Source organism: Passer domesticus, chromosome 1 (assembly GCF_036417665.1).
Source record: "Passer domesticus isolate bPasDom1 chromosome 1, bPasDom1.hap1, whole genome shotgun sequence".
NCBI lineage: Eukaryota > Metazoa > Chordata > Aves > Passeriformes > Passeridae > Passer > Passer domesticus.
This window is the reverse complement of record NC_087474.1, coordinates 94,436,071-94,452,939: the sequence shown is the minus strand read 5'-3', so window position 1 is coordinate 94,452,939 and position 16,869 is coordinate 94,436,071. Positions and strand designations below refer to the sequence as shown.

Below are 16,869 nucleotides of genomic sequence, written 5' to 3'. Positions count from 1 at the left end.
TTCTTACTAAATAACATTAATTGAAATTTACTGGTAATATTCAAGTAATTTTCCATAAATTATCTCAAATTTCAGCCAAACACAGCAAACCTTTTTTCTGAGTCTGTTATGGACTCATAAAAAAATCAGTGATGAGCAAGCAAAAAGAGGTATTAGTTACATTTTGATTAAAATGAAAAACAGATGTGTGGTGATTAATCACATTCAAGTTAAGACAAGCCCATCCTGGAACAATGAACAGAAGGGTTAGTTCTGCTCCTTTAATACACCTAAACATGCATCAGGGTACACCTTCATTTTCACATCAGAAGAGATATATTAGGGCAAGCTCAGATCTTCGTTACCTACTCAGAAATTCCAGAGCTAAAATTATATCCCATTTATACTCACAAAATTTTAATGTAGGGTCTAGCAAACTGATCTGATGAACAGGCCCTGTGCTGATTACATGATCATTAAAAATGTGAACAAAAATATTACATGGAAAGGGAGAAACATGTGAGCAGAATGAACAAAGGAGGTAAGAGTTTCAGCTATGAAGAAATGACATAGGAACACCCCATACTTACTGGGTAATAGAAGAGAGAGATGACATTCAATGCACAGCAGTGTTACATATTTGGTGTGTGTTTTTTTGATTTTGGGTTGTTTGGCTGGGGGATTTGTGGGCATTTTAGTGCGGTTTTAAAATCATACAAACTCTCCATATAGTGATGGCCTTGAATTGAATTTTATCACTCAGAAGCTGCTCAGATTATGCTGTTCTGTAGCAACACTCCTTTTTAGCTTCTCCAGAGCAAAATGATCTTCCGAATTATTTTAAAAAGAACACAAAGACGAAAGAATCATGAAAGTACTGTTTGAAGAAATTGTGTACCCATTTTCAATAGCAATTACAAGTGAGATCCTGAGTCTCAAACATTACACATAAAGCTCTAGCTCTTCCAGTTTCGCCATTAGTCAACTTTGTCACAGCAGGTAACAGTTGAAATATTTTAAAGAAGCATAACACAGCAAAAACAGTCCAGTTTGCACTGAAGCCTATTGCACTGGACACCTAGCCATTCCTAAATACTCTACAGGCCTTTCCCATCCTTTATGGGGATTTCCACTCCTTAAAGAGATGATCTGGTGAGAGTGAAGAAGAATAACTGAGAGAGATAGCTACCGAGCTCTCAGCAGAAGGCTGAAGTTGAACAGCAAACTCCTTTTCCAATACAGCTACAGGGAATAAAATTAAAGTTCCAATTACCAAAAAACAAACAAACAAACAAAAAATTCCAGAACAAAAACCCAACAATACCAACCAATCAACTAACAAAAAAAAACAAAAACCAAAAACCAAAAAACCCCACAAAAATCCACAAAAAACCCAACCAACCAATCAACAAAAAAAACAACAACAAAAAAAACCCCCAAAAAAACAAAAACCAAACCAAACCAACAAAAAAAAAAAAAAACAACCTAAAAAAAACTAAAAAAAACTCTCCCTCACCCAGCGGCAGGGCTGCAGTTGAATTGTTTGAACTCATGCTTGTGATATTTTATACATGCTGAAAGTTTGAAGGGTGTCTCAAATGTAGCTGGGCAGGTTCCCAGAAGGAAAATCTAGAGAGGATGACAAATTTCATAGACAGCATCTTGAAGATACCACGTTTGAGTCCCTAAAGCACAAAACTGCCAGAGGATGGAGAACACTCTGCTGAAACACTGTCACTCTTCTTTATATTCTTCACTTCAACAACTCAAACTAGCTGTTGCAAAGAGAAGCAGGACTGGGGAACTGGCCTAGCTGAACCTTTGATCTGATCCAGCAAAGGCCATTTTCTCACACAGCCCATTTGTGAATCACTTCATGCTTGCCCACCCTTTTTAAGAGGGAAGATGAAAATCAATCACAAGATATCAATTGGGAATAATCCAATTTATGTCTCTAAAATAATCATGTACAAAATAAAACAATCACCTTCATAGTTTCCTTTGACCATTCAGTATAAAATAAGTCAGTTCTATACTTACTTGCACTATACCTGTGCACTGTATGTGCTTGCAAGCCTATTTTACTTCATCAAAGCACAACAGAAAGACCAAGTATTCACAATCTTCCTACAAATAACTGCTTCCTGAAGATGCTGGAGTTATTTAACACTGCATTATTACCTGCTTAGTTTTCCAAACATGCAAACCCATGTTGCAGGGGGGGGATACAGTATTATTCTTTCTACTTGGTTCCTAGGGATTACAAAGTTGTTTCCCTTTAGAAAACAGAACAAGTTTTTATGCTTTTACCTCACTTGCTAGCAAGGAATGCTCCTACAGCTCCTGCCTGTAGACTGCTTTCTACCTGCACAGCTTCCCCCAGGCAAGAGACACTAAATTTTTTCCTATTGCACATGTGATTCAGCTGCAAAAGGGAACAGTATTCAGGTTTCAGGAGATGATCAGAGAAAAAGTACACTTAAAGAAAGGTGGCACCTTAAAAAAAATAAAAATCCAGGGTGGAATTTTCCAGAGCTGAAAGCAGAGAACCAAGTGTCTCTAACCAGCATTTGTTTTGCAGCTGTCCAGAGGTGTTCATTCATTTTCTGTGAACATAAGCAGCACAATATGAGCACTTCCTACTCATGCAGTTCAGAGCAGCCAAAGTACCAGGCAGCTACAAAAATCAAGAGAACGTGGAACAATAAACATAAGATGGAGAAAACTGGGCTATTCACTAACACATCTTTAATGAAAGACTGACGAATCAAAATGGAAAAGAAATACCCATTCTCAGGAAAACCCATTTTTCCAAGAAATTTAATCTCCTTATATTTGACCAAGACTGTCAAAAAAGTGAGCCTGAGAAACATAATCCTAATTACCTCATAAGGGAAAAATTAATCCAGTCACATGGGCACACGTGAGAAATCCACGGAACATGAACATCACCTTGTCCCCAGCATGTGTTTTGCTCAGGCTGATTAAAATCCCTGAAAGCCACAAGCAAGCTGCCTGCTTTTCCAGGCATGAGGCAGCACATCGGGAGCCTCAGGTTCAGGGGAAGATGCCAAGTTCTCAGTCACATACTTCCCGCTGCCCCATGAGGACCATGGGATTACTGAAAAAGCACTAGACCAACAGAAAGAGATGGACCCAGCAGCTTAGGCCACTGCTTTGGACAGACAAAGGCAAGGCTGAATGCTGAAGGTGGGGATCCATGCCAATTTACACCAGCCAAGAAACTTCCTTATAAAACTAAAGCACTCAACTTCCAAATTGGATATGGTGCTCAAAATGGCAAACATACATCTGCAAGCAAATACTCTATCCATAACAGCTACTTTTATTCTGAAATGAGAGGTTGATGTAAGTAAATATAAGAGGTTCCCTGCATAATTCTGATATTACTTAACCCCAAAGTATTCATGAAAAGAAAGGGTAGGCAGAGAGGAATTTGGGTTCTTCGTCCAAACTGTGCTACTGTTTTTCTTCCTGAAAAAAACAAGCTAACCCTGATAAGAAGTACTGAGGCTGTAATACATTTCATGTACTATCAATGAGGTAACAAAAAAAGAAAAATTAAAAGCAGTGTTGTCATGAATATGCAAGCAAATGGACAGCAACAGTACAGACAGATCTGAAGAGGTCACCGGGACATAGCTGGGTTGCTGTAATGCTGGCTGTCATATCAAGAAGGCAGAATTGACAGGTGTAAGTCACAATTTCACTATCTACCAACAAGACAGGGTAAAAAGGGTGAATGCTGACATGTGCCACAGCCACCTCTGATAAGGTATGTTATTTAGATGCCCTGGACATTCAGCTGCCCTGAAAACAGATCCCTTTTTTTCAGTGAGGAGAAGGCAGGTACAGCTACAGCCCACAAAATGACTCTCTCCTCCATATTAGTCTTTGGGAACACAGACAAGATCTTTCCAGCTGGGTGCTGAATGCCAAAGTACAGCTGAGTCGAGCCTCAGAGGCAGGACAGGCAGCAGGTCGTGTGCGCTGCCGGGGCTGCCTGACCGCCTGACACCGACCCATCTGTCAGCAGGAGGCATGGGCAGGCAGCTGGAAACTGCCAGCTGCAGGGCATCAGTCTCAGAAGAGGAGCAGGCAATGCCAGAAATTGGCAGCAATAGGAGAGACACAAAATGAAAATAAATCCCCTTTTTAAGCATCCACCGCTTGGCACATAACATGGCAGGCTCTGCAACACAGGAAGCTCCTTGATTCCTCTGAGGGCAATCATGTCAGAAAAACCAGAGTAAAACTCTTTAAATTTCCTCTTCTCCTGGGAAGGCATGTACCTGCACATCTGATCCCTGGGAAACTGGCTGGTACAAGTTATCAAAAAGCACCATCTCAACTGAGTACAGATGGTTTTTCATAAGGGTAGAATGGACCCACTGTCACACCAAAACACCTTTTGGTACAAGGGTTTGCACAGAAAGTCTTGTGCACCAACATTGATAATTCCTGTCTCAGTCTTAGCAAAGCTTTCACTACATGTGCAGAGCAGATTCCATCTCCATTTGATTCCATATGATGGGCCTTACAGCCAGTGGAGGTAACTCATAGCCTGAATCCCTGAATCCTAGTCTTGCTTTCTTTCCAGTGAAACTTTGGAGGAGTTATTCCAGCAAGTTATTCCAAATTTACATACAGAAATTATGTATTAGATCCTGACAGGAACTAGGAAAAAGTAATCAGTGCACTATATGTCATAACCCAGGACATCCCTGTGGATGCCCTGGATGGCTCAAAGCCCTAGCGGGGGGGGTCAGAGACCCAGGCATGCAGCCAAAGATCCATGTGGCTTTGAGTTCAACCCATGGAGCAAATTACCAACTTTATATGAAGAATTACAAGTCACAAAAGTTTAAGTAGCATAACAGTAGTTGTCAGAGGGTGAAAGGTGGAATTTTGAAGAATTTTACTGTGGGAGTCTAGGGACAAGATGGAGGGATTATGGCATTGTCCTGTCCTTCTTTCTTCTTCTTCCTAGCCTCCATCTTCTTGGTGATGGTGGCATTTTGGGATTGGTTTAGAATAGAAAGTCACTGTCTAACATAGGTGATAGGTATTGGGACATAACTGTAAATATCAAATACGTAGTTTGTAGTGTAAAAGACAACACCGGTCCCATGGGTGGGGAGTGTGCCTCAGACCGACCTGCAGAACAGACCTTGGCAGGCCAGACAGAACATGTTTTAGATAAAAAATAATAAACAACCTTGAGAACAACAGCCAAAGACTTCTGATCTCTTCTTGGACAGCTGGGTTGGGGAAAAGAGACTTTTAACACACCTTGTGATCATCTCTCGACCAAAGAGAAAACTCCGAGAACTATATTCAGAGCTTGGCAATGAACCAAACTTCAATAAAAAGCTGCCATCATTTGAGACTATCAGAACTCTGAAGACAGAAACCAGAAATGGGCAATGGACCATATGCATACCTCTGCAATTCATCTCCCAAATCTGTTCCCTTTATGGTCAATGGAGCAAGAGCAATTCAGGGCAGGACCCTGACTGAGATGCTCTGGTGTGCCCTCTGGGCTGGTTCTGCTCCCCGTGACAGAGGAGGCCCAGAGGCTGATGCAGCAGCCAAGCAGCATGCCTGGCATCACTGGGAGGCTGACAACAAGAGAAACCCTGGCAGTGCTACAGCAGTAAACCTTCACCTAGAAACAGGTTTCTCCTACATAGTTAAAACCAATTTAAGCATTATGAGAAAGAATAACTCTGCCTGATGACTTGAAGCAACCTCGCAGCTGAAAAAAAATACTTGCAAGGGTCTTACTACTTTCCTACCTCAAAGAAATGAGGGAAGAACAAAATCCATGCTGTTTCCTTGTTTCCTTTGGAGGGTTTTCTGAAATGGAGGGTTCTCTTGAAGCCTGGATGATCATTTTTATGGGTTTTTGGTTTTCTTTTTAAGAGTAAGACAAAATGTTCTCAGTCTTCACAAAACAGATACAATTGCAAAAATGCTTTTTCTGCATAGCACCTGCGGTTTTTCTGTTTAGCTTTTTGTTTTGTCTTTTCCTACTGAGAAATTTAGAAACTGGGAATTTCTGTGTTTGAATTGCTCCCACTTCCTGCCTTCCCAATAAACATCCCTAGGGGCCAGCTGGAAACAGTACCCAGCACCACAAGGTAACAGGCAGCTAGTCAAGCAGGTACTGCCAACTCACAGATGGTCCTTTAGGTCCATCTAATCCCTCTAATTCTATGCATTTTAGTCGCTTAAAGCAAAAAGATTCAATCTCACAGCTGTTGGGTTAGAAAAACTCCTCTTAAAATCCTAGTAAAGATCTGCCAATGACTGAATGTCAGCCTGAAACATGCACTGTACAGAAGGGAAGACCACACACAACTGCAGCAGTATACAATATAAAACAGGAATACCATGGTGACAGCAATGTGCAGATCACTAACCTCAGTGTGAAAATCCAGGAGACTCAGTCACTGCTACCAGAGTGTGCTGCCTAGGGTAGCTATAAGATGCTTGTTATTCATCACTTGTACTCACCTTGTGTCAAAAGCACAGCATGTGCTCACAGCCAGGGCTTTAAGGACCTGTTCAGAGCATCCCCGCAGCACCCTTTTCCCAGGTTACACTACCCCTGCAGAGAATACTGCAGTAGTACCTGACTATTCCAGCAAAGATATAAGGGTGGATTTTATTTGCTCACACACCCTTTCTAGTTCCAAAATATTTTTAATGTACTGTGAATTTCAACATATTGGTATTAATAAAATATTCTGTAATATACTGGTTTTGAAGAGAATAATATAGCAGACCTTTTTTGTGAGGGGTTTGGCAAAGTTTTTCTGGTTAGTTACTTATGGTGCTAGACCTTTCATGCAAACATACCCACATTTTCTACGGCAAGTTTTTCCTGAGTGCAACACCAAGCATTTCAACGTAACAGCACAGCAGGGAAAAAAAAGGTAAGAAAGAGGAAGCCTCCTGATGTATTTCTCATGCAGTTACAAGGAACCAGTCATGCATGCTCTGAGAAGCAAGAAGCAGAAAGGCAGTCACAGGTGGCTGCCGTCCTGCCGGCATCACCACCACCCTCCCTACCCGAAACAGCGTATGCAGTCCCTACACATCACAGAACAAGCCCACCTGCTGAAAGGGCTAAAGAAAGCCCTAGCCCCTGGGCACAGGTGAGATCAGTCCCAAGCTTCCTCCCATGCCCAACCTCATGAGAACCCTTCCACACTCTCAGCTTTCTTTATTTCATACAAAGTCAAGGAGAAAGCAAATGTCTCCACAGGCATTTGATTCTGAATAGGCTTTTAAGTGTCCACTGAATTGAATTTAGGATTATAGGAAGAAGTAAGGAAGACATCAAACATTTATATTTCACTCCCTAGTACAGAAACAAGTTAACTGGATATGCCAGTTTTTAGACATTCTGGCCATTAAAGCCAATGTGTAAACCTTGTGTATAGCCACAGGGAGAAATAAACCGGCAGAGACAGGGTCTTTATTAAGCAAAGAGTTTACCAACATATTCCTCTTCATGTTTTAACACAAAGACCAGAGCTAAATATTTAATGCCTGAAAGGTTAAAAGAAACCTGATATACAACTTCATACATACCAGACTTATCTCAAACTGCTAAATATGAATTGACATAGCTTATGACATCCTACATCTTACAATAGCATGCTGCTCAGCCACAGTAACTACTGGGGTTCTAAATAAAGAGGTTGTAACTTTATCTTTTTGTAGCTTAAATTTTATGTGCCTTGTTGAGCCATAAGCAGGGGGAAAAAAGCCTTAAAGAAGCTGTTATCATTATTAAAATACAGATGCTGCACATCTGTATTTTCTTTTCACAAGAAAACAAATCAACCAGCCAACCAAAAACAACATCAAAACCAAACACATTCTCCCCCCCTCCAAACAAAACACCCACACCCACAAAAAGATCAGCTCATACTTAAAAACACTTGAAGGCATGAAAAGTTGTGAAATAAAGCTAATTTTCCACATTGCATAATATTCCAAATTAAATATTGCCATCTCTTTCTTCCCCTTTTCCAGACAGAGATACCATGATTTCCTCAATTTCACCAAGCTCATGCAAGTACAAAAATCATAATGAAAATGAGTGGTGCTTCTTCCACCATTCATGATCACATCTGACCATGGCATGTTCTGAGCTCAAGACAAGAATTTCATCCAAATGCTTCCAGACGTACTGTCACAATATTTTTCATTATAGTGAACACTTCATTCTTGAAACTGGATCGATTTGGTATATCTCACTTGAGAGTCTTAGAGAAAACAACACATATTACATTGGGGTGCTCTGTCACCTATTTAAATAAAGCTCCTGAATCTTTGAAGTATTTCTTTAACGAAATAAATAAATTGAGAAGCACACAATTTACAAATTAAATCATCTTAATTTCTACAGAAATAAAAGCAGCTGCACATTAAAAAGATGAAAAGAATATAAATGAAATAGGAATAGAATAGCTGAAGGCTGGGAAAGAACAGTACACACTACCTGAGTGTCAAAATGAAAATCAACAACAGAGAGCAACTATTTCTTGACTGCTGAATTATGAGATCGTGCATTTATCATTACATATCATTGTGGGAAGAAAAGTTATTAAACCATACAAAAAATCAGTTGAACAGCGTTATGAAACCACATGTATTTGATATCATCTTCCATAGTAAGATCTTCAAATGATAATAAAACTTAGCCTTCCTTTCAGTAAGTATAACGACTGAAACTACATAGCTCTGATCTAAACTATAATACTTGTATACCTGTACTTGCAGCAAGTTCACAAAAAGTTGGCAAGTGGCATTTGTTTGAAGCATCATTGACCATGAGTTTGCACATTTGAGTATGCCATTTTTAAAGATAATCAGTCTGACAATGTTCAAACATGCATCTCCAGACCTTGCATTTCAATGACATGCACACCTTTTCTTTTTTAAGCTAATATGAAATAAACCATCATAAGGCATCAAAAGCTTAAATATAATGCTTAATTTGAAGAGAAGAGAAGCTTACTTTCCATACTAGCATGGTTCCCTGTTTTATGAACTAACACCTTTCTTCCCTTTTATTGCACTACGTGTGCAGGTCATGCATCTTGCAACACCTCAGAGAGGACTGAACTACATTTAGCCTAATTCCACTTCAGCAAAATCAGCAACCCTCGGCCTTCCTTGCAAACAAAGATAAATCAGAAGTTGGGCTGAAAACAACATCACATAGAAATACCAACATTTCCTATTCCAAACCCACAGCTTTTAAGTAACAGCTTCTAATTTTGCTTCCATAGTTTATGTCCTTAATTTAGTTTTACTGTTCAGCAGGGTAAAGCTTAAAACATGAGAATGTGCTGGATTGTTTCAAGAGAACTAATCTGAATCCAATTCACTTGTTTGGTTTATATGTTAAGTATAGAACAGGTTTACATGGAGGCAGGAAACAAATAATTCAGTTATTTTCCAAGTGTAATGCTAATTAATTTGAAGATATTTCATATGAACTTTTTTTCTCCCTAATTAAGGGCTTGAACATGCTGTACTTCAGTCTACGGCAAAATGAGTTCAACAGTCTGAATACCAACCATAAGAGGAAGAACTGCTTTGTCTGTCAATACAAATATCTGTAATGTATGTGGGAAGTGCAAATAGCCAAAAAGGGAAACTATATGAAAACTATCAACAGCTCGTGATGTGCTATCAATAGCACTGATCTCATTAACATAGATACAACTGTTGTTACCAGTTTTTTTCAAAGGAGTCCATTATAAGCAGCTGTAAACTGTTGAATTTTTTTTTACAGAATTGTTTTTAATCCCCAAGAAGATATGTTTAGACGAAAAAAATCTGAAACTAGTCTAAATGGATTTCTGTTGGGCAGTGGGAAGCAAAGTATCATACTAATTTCTCTTCCTGGCTTTATGAGGAGATAGTTTCCTTTATAGTACAATTAAAGATGATTGAGGAAGTCTTATTGTTTTTATTTTGTTTAGAAATAGGATTGTTTTAAATCTTGCTATTCAGAGTCAAAAGTAGATTTCATCTTCCTTGCAGATTTTTACATATGGCAAAAAAAAAAAAAAAAAAAGGAAAGTTGTCAGGAAAAAAAAAGTCAGAAAGAGGATAAGAGGATATCTGAATTCAAATACATATTACTCAATTTCTGCAGCACTTCCCAGTGTGAGTTGAGTCAGCTAAGCTTTCATATTTTAAAACAATGCTTCCCAAGACAAGAAAAGCATCTCACTAGCATGCCCCACAGATGTCCCTTCAAATCTGGAACAAGGCCATCTGATGCAAGAATCTACCACTTCAATATGAAAATGCCACTGCTAATGGAGCCGTTACCTGCTCTAAAGCCTCTTGGTTCTTCTTGCTACAAAGTCTATTTAAGTATCATAATTTAAAACAAATATGCAGGGCAAATCTTGAAAATGTACCCTTGTCTCAAACAACTTCTGAGATCCTACAGAACTGGCCCAGTGGTTTCTCAGTGAGATAACACAAGGCAAATCAGAGGTTATGGGGAAGTACCATGGTTCATGCCCACAAAAGAGGCTAACCAAATACGTGCGCAAGGAGTACAACAGAAATCTAACATTTCAATTTAAAGAGGTGTACATTTTTAAAGCAAAACCACAAGTTATATATATGGATAGATTTTTCACAAAGTAATCTGATCTGGGAACCAGGGGATTTTACTTAGAGCATCTGCGTTCCACATACTCAGGAAAGAAAATTTAAATAATCCTAAAAGCCAAAAAAGGTATTTTTATCACAGCCTTTCCAGCTATTTCACATTTCACTCAAAGAGAGCTGAACCAGATATCTCAAATCACATCTGGATGCAGGCCCCAGAAAGTACTGTGTGCACTGCCTTAACTAGAACTCAAATTATTCTATTAAAAAAAGCCTAGCCCTTAAAAAACTCCCCCCAAGTTCTGGCATTCCTTCTCAGGTTTTTTCAATTTGTGTGATGTCAGTTTACATCTAATAAGTATGTTGTTTATTATCTTCATTTAAGTCAGGACTTTTATCAAGTTACAGCAAGAGTCGTAGGAAGCATATCACGATTACAAATCCATAATGCATGCAAGATCCCTGTGTAGCACCATTAAATCCATTAATCACAGTCTTTTTGGTCCCAATTATGCTAAGAAGATATTCAATAAAGCAATTTCAACTCACCTCTCTCTCTCTCACTCCTGTTACCATCAGTGCAAAGAAGGCAAAACCACAGCGCTTCCGACAAATTCTCAAGGCACCTCTTTTGTTCCCTTTAAATTAAATCTGAATTGGTTGCACGTTTTACTGAACTGCTAATGCTCTCCACATGTTCCCTCTCTCAGACTGAAAATGTTTTCTATTAGGAATGCCTAGCACTGAACATAAAACTGTAAAATGTCCTTCAAACAATCCAAAGTTCCTCTCTTTCTTTGGAATGTTTCACTACTTGCCCAAATGAACAGCTCATTGTCCTACAATTAAGCTTCCTTTAGGAAAGCTTTTTGGTAAGACTCCTTTTCTTAGTGTGTTCAGAAACTCCCTTATCAAAAGAAAGCTGTTCATTTAAAAATCCATTAAGTTATTTCCTTAAAAAAAAAAAAGCACCAAGGTTTTAAAGCATGAGCTAGAGGAACTTCACATTGTCCATGGCCATGAAAAACCTACTCCCGCACTCAGCAAATGCAAAAATTCCAGAAAGATGAAATAGGGTGATGATATTTGTAGGGAGAAGCATCTCATGTGAGACAGCACCAAGAACCCAAGAATATGGGTTGCAGGCTCAAGCTTAACTTTGCTCTCAGAGAATGAAATGCAACATGGTTTTATATTTCCTTAACCATAACAACACTGACTTTTAAACACTTCAATGCTCTTACGAGGAAAAGCCACGTTTCCCCCCCCCCCCAGTCCATGTATCTCAACTTCTCTGCAACAAACAGCCAGGTAAAATTACAGACTCAAGATAAGATTTTGTCTTTGTGAAAGCACAGTGGTTCCACTCGGGAGGAATTTGTCCCTCCACATGCTTGAGGTGCAAGTCCTACCAGAACGTTCAATAGATGTAGAAATAGTTGTAGAATCTAATCATATCTTCTCTAACACATGCAACAAGTCCACATAATGGATAACAGAAAGGAAAACTGTACATGGAAAAAAGGACTAGGTGCATAGCTCAGCTATTACAGGACAAATAAAAACAGCTGTCTTCTACTAGCCCCCTGGTTACAACCAGCTTAGAGCTTCCCTCAGGTATCCCAGAACAATACAGGCTCAAGAAAATATTTATGGCTACATTTCATAAATGATATTAAGAGCAAAGAGATATCAAAAAGATAATCCCAAGAGCTCTGTGGAAAGGCTGAGTTATTGGTGCTAATGCTGCTGGTTAACACAGATGCCCTGATAGTAGGGACTAGAAAGAGCTGCTCTACAGCACGGCAGCACTGGTGTCCCAGAGTTGGGAATAATCCACTGTGGAGTAACTCTGCATCTACTCACATGCAAGAGCCAATAGAAGAGGATTATAAAATGGTTATAACAACTTATACCAAAGCTGTATTATACATTTTGCAAGACTCTTGCAATAATACACTTGCATTCTGTTTAGGGCCCTGGATCAAGCTATGAAATGCAATATACACAAATATCTATGCAAATTATTTTTAATCTATTGGCAGATAAAAGAAAATTTGGCACAAATATAGGAGAGAGATCTAACCATACAAAAACTTGATTTTATAGAGAAAAAGCATTTAAATAACCAACTGTGGGTCCTGGGTGTCTGTTTTGGTTGGTTTTGTTTGTTTATTTGGCTTGGGGTTTGGGGGGGATTTTTTAATAATAAACTGACACAAAAAGGTAGTAAAATTTAAAATACGCCTTGCAACATTTGCTAACCTTCCAAGACACAGTACTCTAAGTAATCCCAGGTCAATACATCCACTCAGAATCACATCAACTTTTGTTATTTGCATTCTTCTTGTATTACATTGTATTAACAACCGAAGCTTATACCATACTTCTTTCGGCAGAATCATTCTAAGTCACTGTCATGGATCCCTGTCCAAACATCACTCTCAGCATTGATTGCAACACTCCTGACATAACATCACAGGAATAAGCATTGTAGAAGAGGACATGGGAGCTCTCTTGGGCTAAATAAAGCATCCACATATACAAGAGCAAATGGTGCCTTTTCTCTCAGAGATCACACCAGAATTTGAGAAAAAAGCCATGAAGCAATGAACAAACAAATGAAGCAGGAGCTGCAAACAGAGCTGGCCAACCAAGGACCTAATGGTTAAACTGAGTCCTTCTGCAGGAAAAGTGGAGCTGGTAAAGATCTTTAAAACTTCACTGTCATAATGTTGCTCTGACTACAGCCATCCATGTAGTTTCAGGGGCTAAAACTTTTGACATTGTTGGTGTTCATTCTCTATAGTTACATTCCCATTTACATTAGACTCTATCAAGGCTTCAGCTGAGCCCTGTAATTGTTAAATATATACAAACTAAAATAATGTTAAGACACAACTAATACAAAGTCATATGGCTGCCAAAAATACTAAAAATACTTTTCCCACAAGGGTAGTAAATCATAATAAATGTGATTTGAATAAAAGGTCAAATTCGAAAGCTTGTGGGAAGAAAACTCCCAAAAGTTGACACTATGTGATTTAAGGAGCATTCAGAGTCCAATAGGCCAATCATGTTCTAGGCTGCATCAAAAGTGTGGCCAGAAGGGTGAGTGAGGGGCTTCTGCCCCTCTATTCTGCCCTTTTGAGACCTCAACTGGAGCTCTGCATCCAGCTCTGGGGTCTCCAGCACAGGAAGGGCATGGACCTGGTAGAACAGGTCTGAAGGGCATGAAGATGCTCCAGCCCTCTGGTCACCTGTCCTGTGAAGGCTGAGAGAACTGGGACTCTTCAGCCTGGAGAAGACAAGGCTTCAAGGAGACCTTATAGCAGCCTTGCAGTAATCAAAGGAGTCTTTTAAAAAAGAAGAGTGACTTTATATATGGATAGGACAAAAGGCAATAGTTTTTAACTGAGAGAGGGCAGATTTAAATTAGAAGTTAGGAAGAAATTCTTTACTGTGAGAGTGGTGAGAAACGGGAACCAGATGCCCAGAGAAAATGTAGATGCCCCATCACTGGAAGTGTTGGAGGCCAGCGTGGATGAGGCCCTGCGCAAGCTGTTCTAGTGGGTGGCATCACTGCCCATAGCAGGGGGTTAGAACTAAATGACTTTTAGTCATTAGGTTAGAACTAAATGATTTTTAGATTCCTTCCAACCCTCTCTATTCTTTGATTCTATGATTCCTCCACTAAGGTCTTTGGACATCAACAAGTACAAAAATACATCTATAATTTTCAATTAGTTATGTTCTCTGAACAGAACGGGTTTCAGCAATGTTCCTTTGATTTAAAGAAACATTCTAAATATTGACGTTTCTATTAAAACCACTTAAAATTATTAGCTATTAATGAATCCTGATAATTTAATCAGGATTAAGCCAAAATGGGAGAACAGAGTAATATTTAAAAGAAAAATTATTCCTTTATGTTGAAAGTTCTTAGTATGCACATAAGAAAAGAACTCAAATTGAGAGTTGAAAAAAAAAAAAAGAGAAGAGAAAGTAGTAATGCATTAAATTAAGGTAGTTAAGAGGGACTTGTATTTAACAGGGTAGAAAATACCACAACTTCTACACTCAAGTTATTAAGTATTATTCCTTCCCTGCTCTGTTTGAAACCAAAAACTCTGCCCCACTTGACATGAGACTTGTTAATTCTTCCTGAGTCTCAGAAATATCAGTAGTAGTAGATGTAGTCAATACATGCTGGGACACTGAAGCCAAATTAATTCTCCAGAGATTTGAAGTCACTAATGATGGAAAACTTTATCTGGACATCTGAACATAAACACTTCTGTTATTTCCCACAATTTAAAAGTACAGTAAGTTAGGAAGAAGGAAAAAAATATTGACCCAGCTTCAAAATGGGAGAGTTTATGGCAGGAGAGCTATTCCTTTACACCTATCAGCTCTTAAGAACAAAGTAAAGCTCTGAATACAAAGATGACAGGAGGCTCTGCAGAAAGGTCACAACATAACAAACCACACCTTCTCAGAAAGCAGCCCTAGCAACCTGTTGGGGACTTTGCAGAGTCAGTAACATTGCTAACAACAATGCCTTCCATGGCGACTGTGAAGACTGAAAGAAAACACCCAAAGCATGACAATTTTACTCCACATAACACCATCTCAGATTCCTCTAGCTCCTGGCTTCTACTCCAAATATGTAACACATCTTTTAACATCTAAACCTTACGCTTGCATTTCAAAAGAGACGTTAACAGGGAGCTGATGTGCACACACACCCACCCAGCAGCAGTACCCCACTGTGCCAGTGAAATAACCCTCTTATTCTGTGACAGGTTTGACTGCCAGGCACAGCTCTGCAAACAGTGCCAGTAGTATGAAAAACAGAATATTCCCCAACTCTTTCAAACTATCCCATAAAAAAAAAAAAAAAAAAAAAGACAAACTTGATATGAAAAGAAATTAAAAAGAAAATAAGAGAAAAGAAACTACGTTACATCCAGCTAGAGGCTGAAACAAAAACTTACCCCAAAAATCTAAACTACAGCAGGGGGGATGGAAATTAGAACCAGAATGTGCATTTGGCTTTTCTGACTACAATGAACCAAGCCAAAAGCCCATATCCAAACACACCTCTTCTCTAGGAGTTTGAAATCTGGACTCAAGTTTTGCAGCCTGGCTTCCTCTGTACTCACTGCTGAATGCATCACTGCCGCCAGAGAGCAACAGCACCTGACAAGGGACTACACTTTCATACAGGAACAATTAAGATACATGCAGAGTAATATGGCTAATTGCCCACAGTAAGCTTGAATGAAAACAGATAACAACAATTCAACCACACGTCGACACTCAGAACCTTATGTGCTCCAATTCCTCGATGGCTGCACTCTGGAGAAAAAAAAAAGTCATGAAAATTCTTTTTATAAAACCTCAATCCGGGAAACTTATCAAATCTTGTCTTGCTGTACTGGTCTTTTTTGCCAAATATACTTCCAGACCTAACAAGAACAATCTTCTCCAAGCTGTTCTTAATTTCACTCACATTTATAAAATCAGTTTAGGCTTTGCATCATCTCTGTTCCTTCTCTAACACGTAACACGTATGCTTGCTCTACTTTTCTTCCCCAGGTCAATGATAGTAGAGGAGAAACTGTTCCTGCACAAGGCAGCCTAGAGATTGTTCTCAATGAGAGGTATTTGTGGAATTCTGTAGGTTGCTTATACTCAGTTCAAATTCTCAGAAATGCCATTTCATAACATATCCTGGGGGCAGGGGAAAATGTTTAGCTGTATTTAAAGCCTGAATCTTCGAAAAGTCACTGCAGAAATGACACAAAACTTTGAAATCCTCCTATTCCTTTTAAGGAAGAGACCTATATTTCAAGGCTTTATCTACAATACCTTGAAGCACAACCAACAAGTCAAACATATTACACTGTTGATTCTACTACAGAGAAGCTGAAAACAACTGTGGCACAGACACACATGATTTTTAATTTTTTTGTTTTAAACCAGCCACACATAGAATCTCTCATACTGTCACCAGGACATGAGCATTAGCTTTGCCACTGACTCAAACATTCTGCTGAATTCAGATTCCTTTCATGCAACCTCAAAGCTCTTTTGACACAGACATTATGACTTTCATTAGACTTTTTCTTGTGACAACTTTGTTTTAACCAGGGTTTCTAAGACACTGACACTGTGATAATGACAACAATGCAGCCAAATTCTGCAAGA

General features: G+C 39.1%; 1 protein-coding gene across 6 annotated transcripts in view; it reads right to left on the bottom strand.

The window, feature by feature from the left end:
* The window catches only part of FHOD3 (formin homology 2 domain containing 3), a 371,712-nt gene that overhangs the window by 298,164 nt on the left and 56,679 nt on the right, over nt 1-16,869 (bottom strand). The window lies entirely within an intron of this gene.